The 16,840-nt window shown below is 43.3% G+C and overlaps 1 protein-coding gene across 2 annotated transcripts in view; it reads right to left on the bottom strand.

Moving 5' to 3' along the window:
- Nucleotides 1-16,475, bottom strand: part of otud7a (OTU deubiquitinase 7A) — a 59,749-nt gene extending 43,274 nt beyond the window's left edge. For both annotated transcript variants that reach the window (XM_023811172.2, XM_023811174.2), the window contains exon 1: nucleotides 16,305-16,475. The gene's annotated coding sequence lies outside the window, so the exon portion shown is untranslated. The remainder of the gene's footprint in view (nucleotides 1-16,304) is intronic.
- Between the last annotated feature and the right edge of the window lie 365 nt (nucleotides 16,476-16,840).

Here is a 16,840-nt window from a genome sequence, read left to right as displayed (position 1 = left end):
ATACCTACTGTCTTCTCACAGTAACACCTGACATGACCCCATACCCACTGCCTTCTCATAGTAACACCTGACATGACCTCATACCCACTGCCTTCTCATAGTAACACCTGACATGACCCCATACCCACTGCCTTCAAATAATAACATCGAACATGACCCCATACCCACTGCCCTCTGATAGTAACATTGGATATAACCCCATATCCACTACCTTCTCTTAGTTACACCTGACATGACCCCATACCCACTGCCTTCAAATAATAACATCGAACATGACCTCATACCCACTGCTTTCACACAGTAACACCTGACATGACCTCATACCCACTGCCTTTACATAGTAACACCTGACATGACCTCATACCCACTGCCTTCTCATAGTAACACCTCACATGACCTCATACCCACTGCCCTCTGATAGTAACATTGGATATAACCCCATATCCACTACCTTCTCTTAGTTACACCTGACATGACTCGATATCCACTGCCTTCATATAGTAACACCTGACATGAACTCATACCCACTGCCCTCTCATAGTAACATCGGACATGACCCCATACCCACTGCCGTCTCAAAGTAACATCTGACATGACTCTATACCCACTGTCGAAGGAAAGCGTTACGCGGACATTGCTCGCCATTATGGCTTGAATGAATCGACGGTACGCTACATCAAGAAGGATGAAAAGAATTTATACTGTAAGAGCCATATATTTTTTTATTTTTATATATTTCATTATGTATACAGAGAGAGAGATGTGTGTATATATATATATTCTATATCGCGGGTTTTCACCTATCGCTGATGGATACAGGATCACTGTACTGGGGAATTTGTAAATACATGTATAAATATAAATACAGATGTGAATGTGGAAGGTTCATATGTTATTTCCATTACCTTCACTCCCAAATACAGAGCAGGGGTAAACAAGTAATCTGCAACACAGGTGGGTAGGATGGTATGTCAACAGGGAAAAACAGGCTGTTGGGAATCTACAGTCTTAATGGTTCTGCTAAAAGTAAAATTTATGTACAAACATCCACCTATCACAGCCTGTAATGTCCATTGAATTAATGACATTATTAGTCATGATGTGAGAAGCAGGTATGTCTGCTTAGTCATGCACATACCCACTGAAGCTGTGACGTTTGTGATTATCTTTGTTTATAAGCGCAGGGCAGAGACACTGCACTACAAGCTGCGGATGCTGTGGCTGAAATTCACTGCCGAATCACACGCATACCACTCGTGTTCAGCCCGGGAGCTGATTGGGTGCACCCCCTTCCACTTTTAATCACATGGGAAGCAGTACAGAGACACGTGGGGGAGGATTCACGTTCCAGGCCCGTCCGCGTCACCTCTCAGACTCACAATATCCCGACGCTAATGGCCGGGACACCTTTATCAGGGCTGCCAACTTCGGTCAGCTGGCTGGAGTGAGATTTTCAATTCGAGCCAAGTATTCATATGCAGGCACACGCATTTACATGTATGAAGCAGTTTTATTACTTTGTAAATTGTCTGTAGTGGGTGCAAACCACCGCAATGCTTTTGATGCAGCTAATTTTAGGTTTATAATGGAAAAATATAGATTTGCTGTAAGATTTCTAGTGTGAGCATGAGATTCTGAAAGCATGAGTGTCACGTGAAATGCGCGAGAGTTGGCACCCCTGCTCGATGTGTTGGTGGGGGAAGATATTTATATTAATAACATGGTGGAAGTTATTACTGTTTTTCCTTACTGTAGAGGTAGGGAAATCAGCTCACAGCTGACCTGACATAGTCCATGGCTGTTCATTATTCGTTCTAAGTGAGAATAAATCAGATTTGATTTAATTGTGCCCAACAGTAGCATTTTGTGTGATGCTCTGTGTGAAGGTGCCACCTTGTGCCCAACATGCACAAGGTGTCTCCTCACTGGTCACTGATAATGGAAGACAGAACAGAACAAATGGAGGGATGACAGTCCCTTGTTTAGGAGGAAACCTACTCTGGAGACTCTGTTGGACACACAGAAGTGATATCTGCTCACTGGGTGTCACATAGTCTAACTCACCAGGTGTTTGGTCCTCTGAGAACAGAAACCCCTGACGAATCTGAACATGGATCAGCGGACTTACTGGTCTGGCTTACTGGTGTGTGGCTCAGCGGGTTAGTGCTCTGTCTGGGATCGGAAAGTTGCCAGTTCTAATCCCGTCCTTGACAGCAAGGTCACATGGCTGTTGGGCCCTTGACCGAAGACCCGTAGCCCCCCCACCCCCCTAAAAGAAAACGTTCCAATGGTACAAATTACCTGGTCATGTGCTTGGATCCCAAACTTCGTTCTCAAGTTTGTCTGTCTCCAAAGAGGGAAGGAGTTTCACCAAACTGTGAACTTAAGTAAACGTCTGTACAGTGCCGAAAAGCCGGCATCCTGACAAATGTTTCACCCGTCATCTAAAGCCCTGGTGAAGACTGCATACGCGCCATACAATCGCGATTACATCGTGACGTGATCGCGACAGGACTAAAAGCCAGTAGAAATTTCTGGTTCGATCGTTCTCAGATTTGGTAGCCAAAGAAGCTCTACAGAAGTAATAAAACGGCCTTGAGAACATACTAACCTACCAGCTGCCAAGTTCCTGCTATACAGATTCTGCTAACTGCAATTAGTCAAAACATAGCATGTATCCAGAGTAAAAAAAAAAAACTATTAAAAGCTTGGCATCCTTTGTTATCAATAATAAAGGAACAGGTGACCCAGCAGGAAAGCAGATGATTGAATGCTACAGCACACAAGCTAAAGTGAAATGTTTGTGCAGTACTGCCTTTTTTAATGATGCCGATAAAACACGCAGGCTATTTGTCTCAGTGCTGAAAGGTTCTGAAATTCTTTTTAAAAGTTAAAGCCTCTGTATATGTTCCCCGCCCGCCTAGAAGCCCTTGCTCTACACTTCTGATCCTGGAGAACTGCAATGTGAGCAGGTCTTTTTTTTTAATTTTTTATTCTAGCTGAGTATTTAAGCATTTGATTGAGCATGTAATTATTCCTGTAACTGAACTCGTTTAGTTTTCTCACTCATTACTGAGGCTGTAAAATCTATAGACTGCAGAGGCTCCACACGGTTCCATGTCACATGCATGCAGCACCCATATGTGAATTCGAGCTCTCACGAAAACTACGACTGATTAGGGAAAGCAGCTGATTTTAGTGCCCCCCCCCCCCCCAGCTCTGGTGTTGAAGTGTCAGTGCCCAGCTCCTGTGGTGTAAGTGGCAAGCAGCTCTATGACATGTTCTGTCAGCTAACTGATGCCCCTGCTATCAGCCTCTTCCTGTCCTTTTAGCCAAGGCTGGAACTGCACCAGGAAGAGACAGGAAGCGACAGCACCCTGTATATTAGCAGATCGTCTTTTCAGCTCTTACAGAACAACCCAGGTAGGGAATTACAATCATCTGGGTGTAAACAATGAGGCTGCCGTCAGCCCCATACCGTAGCTGGTTCATGAGCCAAATGTGCTGAAGGCTTTTCCAGGTCTGCAGTGGCCCTCCTCAATTTCTGCGAGGAGGGACCTCACGCCCTACTTTTTAAGTTAGCATCAAGCCCCAGGAGGCCGGTGAAGACTCCCTTCTTCGTATTGCCCCGGCCTAACACCCCAGCTAAAAAGAACTCAACAACAGTGCTTCACCAAAGGATTAAGGTTGTGGAGAAGGGACCCGCAGCCATCTGTCTGCATGTCTTTTGGTGCAGACACTCTAGTACAGGGTTATTCAACTCACGGTCCTCGAGGTCCGAGCACTGCTGGTTTTCCAGCCTTCCTTTACCTGTCAGTCAGGTGTGAAGCCTCTGACCAATCAGAATCAGTAATTATTAAACAACTAGCTGGGAGAACTGAAAACACGGCCTGGATTTGGAATCGAGGTCCAGAGTTGAAGAACCCTGCTCTAGTAGATCTAGGTGCTTCAGGAATCGAGAGGCAGAAGACCACTAGCGACTGTAAGGAGGAGGTTCACCAGCGCCAGGTGGGTCTGAAATTGATGCCTCAACAACTTCCTCACCGCAGCAGTGCTGTGTCTTCGATACGTATAATAGCCATTTACAGTATAAATGTAACATAGTTTGTGATACTAAATGAGTGGCATGGTTCTATGCGTGGGTTGGCTCCAGGTACTCTGGTTTCCTCCTGCTGTTTGAAAACATGCATTTAGGTGAATTAGTGACTTGAAATTGCCCCTAGTGTGTGTGTGGGAGTTTAAGCCCTGCAATGGACTGGCATCACATTCACGGCGCCCCCTACTTGTGTTCCGGGCTTCCTGCGGTCTCAGACTCACCGCAACCTTGTACTGGGTAAGCGATTATGGAAAACCGAAGGACAGATATTAATCGTAAGAGTTTATCAACAGAGTGAAGTGGAGGGGGGAGGGGGGGGGGGGCAGGGGTTTCAGCATGAAATTGCCAGACAAGCTGCATATGGTCTCAGCCGCCCTGTGATGAAAACTGGGTGCGTGTGTTTGGATGCAGTCTGCTTAGTGTGGAGGGACAGGCAGTCATGTGTGGCACCGGATCACACATCACAGGCTAATGCAGGGCAGCCAGGGAACTGTCTCACTCTCACCCGACAAGGAAGAGGCAGTGGCACAAGCCACAGGAAGCAGAGCCTATGATCCGGGCAGCTGAGGGTCATGTGATCACATCAAGCAGGAAGCAGGGGTTCAGAGGTACCCCACAGCCAGGCTGTCTACAGTGGCTGGAGGTGCCCACTGATCTACCAACTGTTCATTTATATCTTTTTATTTTGCAGATGCTTTTTGTCCAATGCAACAGATCAGAGAGACCAGTCAGCCTGGAAGTAATTGGGGTTAATAATAGTAGTAATAATAATTGATACTTTATTGATCCCTGTGGGGAAATTGTCTTTATGCCTCCCTCAACTTGCTCTTCTTTGTAGAGTATGTTGTCTGTGAAGGGCAGCCACCCATAGCAGCACCCAGGGAGCTGGGGGTGAAGGGCCTTGCTCAAGGACCCACAGACGTGCTGAAGCTGGGTTCGAACCGGCGACCTTCTGATTACAGGCACACAGGCTTAGCCCACTGAGCCACACGCTGCCCCCGAGGGGCCCTGCTCAAGGGCCCGACAGCAGCATCACTCTGCCAGCCACAGGATTTGAACCAGCGACCATCCACTCACGGCCACAGAGTCCTAACCCGAAGAGCCACACATAATCCCTTTCATACAGAAGAGTTAGTCTTCTTCACATATCAACAGAGAGAAGGGTCGTGACCATCTTAACATGCATCACTGTCACGATGAAAAGGGCGGGTGACCCTTCTGTCCCGCCAAAGTAGCACAGATTGTGTGTATGTATGGCTGACAAGCTGCATTTGCTGCCTTCATCTCATTACTGTAGGCTGAGAAATTACGAGCTGTGAACATCCTAGTCGTTGCCTGATCTAGTCCAGCATCCAGCAATCCAATGCCATAAAAGCATTGATTTTCCTGCTCGGAATTAGCAGGCTAAATCCCTCGCCTGTCCGCTGAGTCGATATTCCCTCGATCGTACCCCTCCAAAGAAGTCAATCAGTCTCTCGTTGCCTTCTTTACAAAAACACATTTGTATATGGTACATTTTAAAGTACTTTTTCCAAAACATGAATCTGAACAATAGAATGATACATCAACTTTATGTTTAGTCTTTTCAAATAAAGCATTAAATTCAGCTTAAAGAGCAGCTGTCATATAGCAGTTAGCCTCCTGTTGTAAGGTGCCTTTATTTGAGAGCAGCAAATGATCTATATGACCTTTCAGTTATTCCATTAAATTTTAAACCACTGAATTAAAAATATAATAATGAGATAAAACATAGAATATGAAAAGAATAAATTCCCCTAGTAAAATTTCAGACTTAGTCAATGAAAATCAGGAAACTGCTGATTATTTTTTAAAAGCTCATATTATATGATTGGTTCCCCAAAATGGCTGTTAACCAACTGAATTTAAAGCACTAAAAAGTCATAAGGCAGCAAGGACTCATATTATTCACTAAATCAATAGAAATCAGACATTTCCTGCTGCTGAGAGCAAGTGAAAAACACTGGGCTGAATTTTCGGAGAAAATCATTTCAAGTATTTTACAAAAGCTTGTCAGTCTGACATCCAGCTGGGTCTAAGAGAACTTAGCTTAGTTTCACTCTGATAAAAGGCAGCTGGCCTGCAGATAGGAGGAAAGACTGAGAGGAAGGAGAGGATGTGGATGATGGTCCCCAGTGGACTCTTGTGGGATTATTACCTGCAGGTAGCTGAAGTTTAATTGAGTTAGTTCAGACCCAGTTTAACTTCCTGCGATGCCATTTTAAGTTTGTTTTTGTAGTGATAATGCTCTCCGTTATGTACAGTGGAATGGCTTCCTGTCCAAGTGCATCCTGCCACGTATCCAATGCTTCTGTGGCTCTGGTGGCAGATCACATTAAGTATTTTCTACAATATATGTACTAATTTTCCCATTTTCCTCACCTTCCTTGATTGGCTGTTTCTGTTCCACATCAGGTCATATTGTAATGACAGATTTCTGACATTTGACTTGCCTTGGCACTTACGTTATTGGTGATGATGATGATTATTATTATTATTATTATTATTATTATATTACCTTAATGAATTTCGGTCCTCGGTCTCTCAAACAGCTGCCAATTTTTAGCAACAAATTCTTTGGGTTCCCTAAGGGACGGATGGTAGATAGTCAGGACTTTGACCCGACCACACAAAAATGTTTAAAACAGGCTTTCTTCTAGAACTTTACCTGTTCTTCTCTCCACTTGTTTTTCTTTCTGTCCCGGAAGGGAGAGCTCATTTTCAGCTATTCCTGCCTCCTTGCCATCGCAGTATACTGCCTCCTTCTGGACACTGCCTCTCACTGCAGCCAGTAAACACATCTAAAGCTCTTACTGGCCGGACTGTCAGCTCAGTCTGGTGGTACGGTCCAGCCTAGGTGGTGGGGGGGGGGGGCCCGATCTCGATCCTGTGATGTTCACACACACATAAACTCAGACATGTGGGAAATGTTGTACTGTTTGAATATGGAACATGTAGCAAATCCTCTTAACAAAATGGACAGGACTTCAGTTACGTAAATGATAATTCTTTATACAATACTTCGAAATGATGTACAACACAAACACAATGGCCTCCCTAAGTTAGTCTCTCCTCGATCGCGGCTCAACCGAAACAACATACTAACTAACTTCAGTGAGCGCGGAAGTTCTCTCCCCCCCCAAAGAATCATTGGAAATGCAGTCCTCCAGCAACACATAATACGTTAACTTAAACAGCAGTAAAGTTATAACAGTACATAGGCTTCAAGTGTTACATTCTGTTTCAAAGCATTATGACTCTAAACCTTTAAAAATGGACTATTGTACAAAGACCTGGATCCTTTTCCAGCTAATGTGTGTATTTTGCATTAGCAAACACAATTTGCTGCCCTTTCGGTGTAATTATATAAGTTGTTTAACATTCTAAAAACAATAGGCACATTTTGACCTTTAAGCACAGGTCTGACATAATAAATGGGGATTTCCTGTTTTTTTTTTTTTCTGCTATTCTAAAAGTTCACATAAGTCCACCAAGCACCTTTGGCCCAAATACTGAAATATGATTCACTGAAAATGAAATGACCAATAATCAATATCAGTTAAAAAAATATATTTTGAAAAGAAAATGTTAAATTAAATGTCAATATAGGTAATAAAAATAATGCCTTATCAAAACAGCAGCGTTGCCCCATGCTGAATACATTTCATCAGAAACTCCAAGCTTTACTCGTTATAACTTCACAATTAGCGGAAGCCAGGGCACACAAGGAATGACATCCAGCCAAAGGCTTGGAACGGAGCCCAGGCCAGTGCCAGCCGCCCCCCCCCCCCCCACAGAGGGTGCTCACAAGGCGGGGCCCCGATGCCATGTAAACATCAGCGAGGGTCAAGGAGAGGGCAGGGTGCCGCACGGCCAGTGGGGGGGCGCAGGGGTCCCTCGCTGCCCCTGTACATCACGCCCGCAAATGCCCAGATAGCTAAAACGTCAAAGCAAGATAACCCTACATTTCTGCTATGCTTTGTATGCAGAAATGCCATGACTAATGGCACACATCACTTTGTACCACAAATGTATATATATGTGAAGTATATAAGTATATATCCACAGTCATTACATTGTATTTAACATTACATAGATGCCATCCATATAATTAATATCATCCTTAATGTCTCATTATTATTTACAGTATAGTACAGTATTTATATATATGTATGTGTTTGTGTGTGTGTGTGTATATATATATGTGTGCAAGTGTGATTGTGCATGTTTGCTTGTATGACAGTGTGACTGTGTGTGACTGTGTGCAAGTGTGACTGTGTGTGACTGTGCGAGTGTGACTGTGTGTGAGTGTGACTGTGTGCGAATGTGACTGTGTGTGAGTGTGACTGTTTGTGACTGTGTGCAAGTGTGACTGTGTGTGAGTGTGTGTGTGCGAGTTTTCCTGTGTGTGACTGTGTGCGAGTGTGACTGTGTGTGACTGTGTGTGACTGTGTGAGACTGTGTGAGAATATGACTGTGTGAGAATGTGACTGTGTGCGAGTGTGAACGTGTGCGAGTGTGAATGTGTGCGAGTGTGCCATGCACAGGACAGGCATTCCTTTCCGGGTGTCCCCTGCCTTGTGGCCTGCTTTTCCTGGGATATGATCCAGGTTCACTGTAAATCTGCATTGAATAAGCAGTTATGGAAAATGGATGGATGGGTATAAGTAGGAATTTACATTCTCATGAAGAACACATCCATCGTCTAGCCGCTCCTGGTCAGGGTCACAGGGGGCCTGGAACCTATCCCAGACAGCATATGGCACAAGGCTGGGCTCCACCCCACCCAGTACAGGATGACAGTCCATGGCAGGGCACACACACACACACACACACAGTCATGTAATCATATCTTTGTGGGGACCGATCATTCATTTCTATGGGAAAAATGCTAATGCTAACTATTACAACCTTAACCCCTACCCAGCCCTAACCTTAACAATAAGTAACCAAACAAAATACGAGTTTTTCCATTTTAATTTTTTTGTCTGCAGTCACAGAATTTTAGAAAATTCAGTTTTCCCTTATGAGACAAGGAAACTGGTCCACATAAGGTCAAAAAACGGGTATTCATCATGTTGTGGGGACAGTTGTTTGTCTCCCCCCCACACACACACACTGACTTTGAGGAGACAGCTCATTCATTTCTATGGGAAAAATGTTAATGCTACACTTATAACAATGCATTCATTTCCAGAAAGTACAAATCCAGACCAAAATTTTGTTTCAACCAGCCAGCTGAGTATTCTTTGAATGTGACTCTGTGCTCAACTGGTTGGTTGAAACAAAATCTTGGTCTGGATTTGTACTTTCTGAACCTGAACTTTCCACCTATGTTAATGCACAACCTACTTTAAGGACATAACTTCAGTTCAAGAAACGGCTGAGAAGTTAGACTGGGGCCAGTCAGATCAATCTGGTGCCCATGCAGCGTGAAAGCCAAAACAGAGCAGAGCAGCAGAGCCTGGTCTCAAGGAACCAAGACAGGAAATCAGGTTATACACGCAGAAAAGACTCCCATCCTCACATGACGGTATTAAGTTTCAAATCGAGGCTGAGTGACAGAATCTGGTCTGAGCCCAGCGTGCAACAGTCACAGTGATGATCACCTCACCGCTATTCAGCCATTCAGCCACTCAGGCTATAAGTTAGCTTTTAAATTCACATCCATTTCATTCACATCACACCTTCTCATCATCGGCTGTGTGAAAACTCACCACTTCCTAGAGTCACAAAAGCTGCATGTGAAGGTGCCTGGTTTTAAAAGCCCTTCACATTTACTCATTTAGCAGATTCTTTTACCTGAAGCGTCATACAATTGAGAAAGCAGAGTCAGCTTGTCTCTAGAGCAAATGGGCCTAAGGGTCTTGCTTAAGGACCCAATGGCGACATCACTCTGCCCACCATGGGATTTGAACTAGCCACCTTCTGATCTGAGACATAACCCACTAAGCCATACCGCGCCCCGTTAATGTGATGGCTGGGATCGCTGACAGACATGGACAGCCCCTACTGACCTCACCCACACTAAACAATAGAAATGACTTTGAACCTGGCCTGTAGTTTAGTGATGGGTGGGGGGGGGCACTGCAGTAAAAGCAAATCAGCCATCTGGTACCACCCACATATTTTCCGCCAGTCATTTCGGCCATCAGAAATCAAACATTTCCATAAGCGCAAATTATGTTGGTTTATTACAAACAGACAGAGGGGACAATTATTTCAGCCTTGAATTGCTCTTCAAACAAACCATCATGCCATACACCCCCTATTCTGCCCAGCGACATAGAACCATTTAAGTCATCTTCACAAGGCATCTGCGAGGAGTTACACAAGGCCTCCTCTAGCTGGCCAATCCCACGTTCGCAGCCTTAACACAAAACATTCGAACTTCCCTAATGTGTGTGACAAACTCCTTGCTGTTCTATTGTGATTGGTCAGTCAAAAGGAAAGACGTGGATAAGAGAACAACTGAAGAGCAGAAGCAAAAAAATATAGTTCATGCAGTTCCACTTGTCACACTGCATTAATGACGCTCAGGAACCTTACCAGCCCTTGTGTGAAAATGTTTCCTTGTTTTAATACCAGGAATAAATCTTGTTGCTCTTAGCAAGACTTGCTCTAATACAGCAGAATGCTTCTTGAGGCAATCAGAAATATAAGAATATTGTTCTTTCTTGTCCTTTGGCTTAAAGTTTGTGCTCTTAAGCATCTATACTTAGGCACCTTGCAGAGCACTTCATCGGGCCGGGGAGGCATTGATGCGAACACACAAACATCTCCCGTGATGTGAGGGACTGCCAAATCCCGAAGGCGACATGCGCAGTAGATTTCCGACCTCCCACGAGAATCGCTTGCATTTGCCCTCAATGAATTTCACTTGACAAGTCTCGGTGCCGCTCCATTACTTTATCTAGGTCTTCATAGAAACCTTTTGGTGTTTGCTCTGTCCGCTAAGCCACCTAGTTCCGTGTGGGATTTCAGAAGGATGCAGGAGTCTGTGCAGATTGCCAGTGATGGAAGAATATTGGCGTCTTCTGATATGCAACCAATTAGTCTGACCCAACTGCAGGTTGTACTGCTATAGATGATTCATCGTTATGTGGTCGGCCAGTTCTGAGCTCATGTGCATACATTACATTAAATATCATCAGCCTTACTTCCGAATAAATAAATAAATGACTGAATTGCGGCATGTTGGCTCAGAAGGCATAGCTACTGTCCAAAACCTGCAGAATCACAGGTCTGACCTGAGTACCAGCTCAGTGTGTGTGGTGTATCTGCGTCCTCCCTGTATTTTCAGTGCTCCACACACAGACCTCTTGTTAGGGGAACTGGCGGCCGTAGCTAGTAATCTGTGCGAGCTTCCGGCAGTCGACATGCTTTTTGTCATCGCCGTGGATCTCCTTGTTGCCAGGTGACACTCACATGTATCTCTGGCCAATGGACAAGTAACCAGGGTGGTCAGTAAGGGAGCCACAGGAAGAGGCTGATGGCTGTACACAATACATGTCTAAGTCAAAGCTCTTTCAAAATGCATATATTTGACTTTGGGTAGTCAGTTTTCAAAAGATAAATGTAGCTGGTGCAAATGAAATTATCTTCATTCACAGTTTATGCAACTTGATTCACAGTGTATGTCAGGGCTGCTCGATTATGGCAATAATAATGATGCCGATTATTTTGGTCATTATTGAGATCATGCATTTATTGAACTTTTACAAAAAGCTTGTCTTTTTAACAGTGGATTTTATTGAACCGTTAATATTTAATTCAACTGAGAGACAAATAAAATGGGGCTGGAAAGAGGTCTGCTGGATTTAAGAAACAAGACAAAACGAGGGCATCGATGCAAAACGAAATGCAAGACAAAAATCGTTCTTTCTTGGTTATTTTGTTTTGATGATTGTTGGAAGTCAAAAGTGTTAAAGCCTCAGGACATCTTTGTTCACCAGATCCAGTAACTGGGACTTTCAGACACATATAGTGATGGCAGGTGAGAATGAACGGTAACACCGGTGAGGTTAATGAGGGAGGTCCTTCCCTCAGCTTTTAAGACACAAGTTAAAGGCCACAACCAAGGTAACCATCTGCTGGCTAGATTTTCATCATAAGCTTTTTTCATTGAAAGGGAACAGGTCTGAAACTCTCGCTGCATCCATTCTTCCACTAACCCCAGCAGTCTCATCTGTGTAGTAAAGTAATTTAATTCCCTTATCATAAAGTGGGAAAAAGCAGCACAGCGCTACAATATCTGGACAAATCCATTGACGCTGTCTGGCTGCTGATTTAATTCTAAAGTCCGACACATCAATAGCTTCCCCTTTTCACTTTCTCCAATAACTTCTAGCAATTTCCACAAAGTGTTGATGGGTAATCAACATCACAGACTGCTTCACTCATTAGGTTCAGTTTGTAAGATCTATCAGTGAGAGAAGTTTCTTGATTTGATTAACGACTTAAGCAAAACCTTTTTTATCACACTCCCAATTCACCTTTTTTATTATATTAACAAATCAGCACATAGTAAATACAACCGATATAACCTTAAAACAAGAACGACTTTGTTCTGAAATTTGTAGAAATTATGTTGGCAGCACACAACATTATACACACAATCAAAAGTCTGTCATACTGCAATCTCACCACCAGGCAACACACTAAAGAACGAAGATCTATACTGATTACAAGTGGAAGGTGTTTGATTCAGTTATGTTTAACTGAATGGTTTAAAGGTTGCACACTAAACGTGTTTAAAGTCTGCAGACAAAAAATGTACACTTGCAGCAGTATTGGTTAATGAATCCATCAATGTGCCGTTTTGTGGCTGATTAATAACATCAACTGATGTTTTGCATCCTTGCACCGTGACCAATACTTAAACACAGTGTATGACTCTGACAGCTGCCAGCCCCTTGTACACGTTTGCCGTTTGTGCCATTTTTTAAATGAATCTAGAATTCATTTTCTATGATCACTCATCATCAGTGTTCAACTAGATGTTGCTCAAAGGTATTCCTGAGCACTTTGTTCAATTGCTTGTTCATATAACTCCAGGTGTCTGGGTAACACTTCTATGGTGACTTGAGATGAAGAACATTATATTTATCAAAAGCTGCATTCCCAGCTAATGCCATTGTGTAGCAGAATAGCAATAACTTGTCTAAACAACGAAACAGTGATGTATTGTCGACATACGTCTGGCTACAGTTATCTTGGATGTTTTCATTGTATATTCATATATTTGCTGATCCTTTGGACCAAAGTGGCATATAAATGAGGAAAACTTTCCTGTCAAAAATGACAGGAAGCTGTTAGAGTCACACACTGTGTTTAGCCAATTAATGGTTAAAGGTTAAAGGCAGGTGCAGGCAAAGTAATTCAGTAATTCACCTTAAAACAGCCTAAAGACGCATTTGTTAATATTGAACTAATACGGCTCCAGATGTATTTTTTTCAATTCGGAGGGCAGGATTAGCCCGCATCCCCAAGGCACCTGACGAAAAGCCCGAGTGGTGATACCACCACACTGGCAACCATGGGATTTGAACCCACAACCCTCAAACTGATTCTGAAAAAATGAATTAATCAAAAAGTGACATTGGCCAACGTTGTTCCAGTCAAGCATGTTCTGTGAGACTGTCCACAATGTCTGAAAAATCATGACACCTGTGCAATGTGACACCTCCTGCAGCAGTAACACCTGCCAGTCTTCAATATCTTCACCTTCACTGCTCAAGTCCTCTGTGCCACTTACACTCGCTCATATACAGCACACTGTTCCAATGTCTGCCCCTGTTAGCAGAGGTGGATAGTTCAGGTACAGAAAGTAAAAATCCAGTCCGAGATTTAGTTTCAACCAGTCAGTTGAGAATATAGAGTCACAGACACTGAGAAGTCAACTGATTGGTTGATACAAAATCTTGTTCTGGATTTTTACTTTCTGGACCTGAACTGTCCAACTCTGCCTGCTAGGCACACTCCATTAAAATCTGGTTCTCTGAAACACACTCTTACAGTGCCTGGTCCTGTGAAATGCACTATTTCAATGTCCCGCGTTGACTCTGTGGTTAAGATTGTCTGTGTGTCTCGGTGCAGATGACTATGTTGATATATGCCTCAAGCAATCCATCTCAGCGTCTACAGTCCACTACACAGTTGGCTTCGCTCAGCTATTAAGTTATTTGTAATCCTGAGACAGAGAAGAGTCACCCATTTAAGCAGAGTGGACTCAACCATTTAAACAGAGTAGACTGATGCATTTGTGCAGATTGGACTCATCCATTTACGAAAAAAGTAGTCCATGTACTGAATAAGCAGTCGGAAAATGGATGGAATTAACCTAATTGCCTGTCTTTGGTCTGCTGATGGAAGCCCATGTGGCACAGAGATAACATGCAAATTTCATACACACAGAATGTGGGGTATGACTGAAACACTCAAGCCTTACACACGTGAAGCAACAGGACAAACCGAAATTCAAAAATCAAATGTTAATCCAGACAGTCATGCCAGATTATTGCAGCAACCAAGGTTCCTACCTGATAAAAGAGAAATATCCCAGTGTTTTTAGATACAAGTGCCATCACAGGGGTGTCATAAAAACCACTGTATTTAACTTTATTTATTAATTTAAAAAATTAGAAAACTGCATATGAATATGAGTACAGTATGAGTATATGAGTACAGTATGTGAATATAATAATGATTCAAAATTGTAGATAGTTCATGTATGGTAAACATAAACTCAATTAGGCAATACCCATGCTGCTTGTAAGTATCCTTTGTGGTATCCTTTACTATTATGAAGTAAATAAACATGGTAATTTTATTACACTCACCTCTTCCATCTATGTTCTGAAAATTACTAGAATTCACGTGGGTTCCATATTCAGCCAACACTAAGTGGGTGCATTGCGGTGATTCTTTTAAAACATCCACACAAAATTGTGTGGGAGATGTCAGTAGTAAAGTTCACGTCTGCGGCTCAACACATGGCATTTGTCACAGTAAGTCGGCAGGTACGTGGCTGATAAGGATGCTGGGATGTGAAATGTTCGTTTTTCTATACATTCCGCACGACACAAAAGTTTGGAATGTGTCACACAATCAAAATCGGGGAAAATACAACAGAAACGACATGTAAGTTATCAATGATTGATATACAATTGTTTTAATGAAAGCTTGAGGATCTCTGTGCCGTAAGCGAGATCAAAACAAGTTTCAGCGTTGTTTTAAGGCACACGAAGGAGCTGCTGCTTTTTGTGCCCGACACGCACCATTGTATGTTTTTAGGAGACACATGGTAAAGGCCAATCAGCGTATGAATGCTCTTACATATGTATATGGGCACCTAATGCACGTCCATACGTCTGTCTGTGACCATCAGCAAGGGGAGTGATCGTGCTGCATATTCTATTAAAGGCTACCTGTAGACCGATGACATGATATGAGGAAAACACGACTACCAGTCCAAAATATGCGTTTCGACGATAATAATAATAATAATAATAATAATACGGATAAATTGGAACAGCACTTCGCTTGCTCTCTTGTCTCCCAGGAACGGTGTGTATGTCATCAATAGAAAAGGTGATCTTAGCCAGCTTGCCACAATCATCCTTTACGGCAAAGCGATCGGTGAACAATGAGACAAAGAGATCGCACGAGAATAAAAGTTGAAAATGAATAAAGCGTGTATAGGGCAGCTTTTAGTTTCCGCGTTCACGGAGCGCTGCGTGTGCCCGGACGTCGGGCGCACCGCTATACGCGACAATCAGCGGGAGCATACCGCCGCCGTCGCCGCTGTCTATCATGCAGATGGGGGGAAAAAAGCACCGGTTATGCAAACGTCTAAAAAGCACTTTATTATATTCACACGCTTTGAGCTCTTGTCATCTGAAAACCTCCCCCCATCATCCGACATCAGCTGCTTCGATTGGTCTCGATTGGCATCAAGGTGCCCTCGTAAAAATACAATAACACCAAATACCAGACTGGCATACCCATGTACATTGTTATATTTACATATCTAAATGAAAAAACACGCAAGTTGCTAAATGGAAGACGGTAGATGAACCTCAGCCTCATAACCAGACGCACCTGCTCTAGATATGCCGTTAAACACCACTTTATATTCCTATTTACCATACATATCATGCTTCGCTTATATATTAAAGCACTGCCTTACCGTCGCGTTTCCAATCATTTCTCCATAGCTGTTCATTCAGATATTCCCCATTCCTTTCTCGGCGCCTGATGCTCTCTATATATTACAGACGCCTTCCTGTCTGTGCGTCTCCCAGTCCCTCATCATGTCACTCTCTGCTGCAGCAGAAGCACAAAGTCACTCCTCCACCTAGCTCCTCCACGGCATGACGTCAAGCATGGGAAGCATCCGCCGTCCCCGTTACACTCACAGAAATCATAAAGCGACTAGAAGAGAAATGACCGGCTGGGTCGGAAGACACCAACATGGCGGTCAATGCACCACAATCTCTAGTTATATACTAAGGATCTTAAATTTCACGTCTGACCGCCATAGTGCCTTTTAGTTGCTTTTATGCTATAGTGATTTGAATAACGTTAAAATTGCTTTAGGTACAGTAGGTAAGTTGCCGCTGCTACTGGTGTTTTTTTTTTTATACATTTTTAAAGAGGGGACTCTTGTTATACATTTCCAGTCTCTGTTCAGTTTTTCAAGAATCCTTTGACTCTAAGCAATTT

The sequence above is a fragment of the Paramormyrops kingsleyae genome, chromosome 13 (assembly GCF_048594095.1).
Source record: "Paramormyrops kingsleyae isolate MSU_618 chromosome 13, PKINGS_0.4, whole genome shotgun sequence".
Lineage (NCBI taxonomy): Eukaryota > Metazoa > Chordata > Actinopteri > Osteoglossiformes > Mormyridae > Paramormyrops > Paramormyrops kingsleyae.
This window is presented reverse-complemented; position numbering and strand designations above follow the sequence as displayed.